This window comes from Orycteropus afer, unplaced genomic scaffold, assembly GCF_000298275.1.
Source record: "Orycteropus afer afer isolate SDZICR_OR568_19922 unplaced genomic scaffold, OryAfe1.0 scaffold00871, whole genome shotgun sequence".
NCBI lineage: Eukaryota > Metazoa > Chordata > Mammalia > Tubulidentata > Orycteropodidae > Orycteropus > Orycteropus afer.
The window spans coordinates 534,162-534,918 of NW_006922458.1; the positions used below are offsets into that span (position 1 = coordinate 534,162).

The 757-nt window shown below is 57.7% G+C and overlaps 1 protein-coding gene across 1 annotated transcript in view; it reads left to right on the plus strand.

Moving 5' to 3' along the window:
• Positions 1-757, plus strand: part of ACOX3 (acyl-CoA oxidase 3, pristanoyl) — a 78,717-nt gene that overhangs the window by 7,498 nt on the left and 70,462 nt on the right. The gene's annotated exons all lie outside the window — the stretch shown is intronic.

Below are 757 nucleotides of genomic sequence, written 5' to 3' on the forward strand. Positions count from 1 at the left end.
TGAGCACTGAGAAAAAGCACCTGCTGTGTCTGGGGCTCCACGCGGGAGACCACAGGTCCAAGAGGCACACCTGAACTTCATGCCACGGCTGATGGTGCTGGGGCTGTGTGTGTCGCCTGAGCACTGAGAAAAAGCACCTACTGTGTCTGGGGCTCCTGGTGGGGGCGGATGCTGAACACCCTCGGCTGCTAACTGAAAGGTTGGCGGTTCGAGTCCAACCAGAGGTGTCTTGGAAGAAAAACCTGGCAATGTATTTCTGTAACTCCTGCTGGAAATGCCAAGGAGCCCGGCTCCCCTGACACACGTGGGGTTGTGAGTCGGGTCGGCGCTGCGGCTGCTGCCACTACCCCGGTTTCTTTATTTACAGGCAGCCTAGTGGGCCGGGAATTCTCATGCTCTGTAAAATAAACAGGCAAGGAGGCATTCTTTGGGGCACCTGTCCCTTGGCCTCCCCAGCTTCTCCAACGAGCGGCCTGCCTTCCCACTTCTGTCCGTGGGCCGGGCCGTGCCCATTGACCTTTCTGCCCATGCCCAGCCCATGCCTGTGCCCCTGCTGGGGTATGCCTGTGGGGCACCTACTGCAGTGAGGAAAGCAGGTGTGAACAGATGGGTACTGCTTTGGTGGGGGTGCATGGTATGTCAGCAGGCTGGTGGTGCAGTGCTTACGTGTTAAGCTGCTCATCGAAAGGTTGATGGTTCAAAACCACCAGTGGGGCCACGAAAGAAAGATGTGGCAGTCTGCTTCCATGAAGGACAC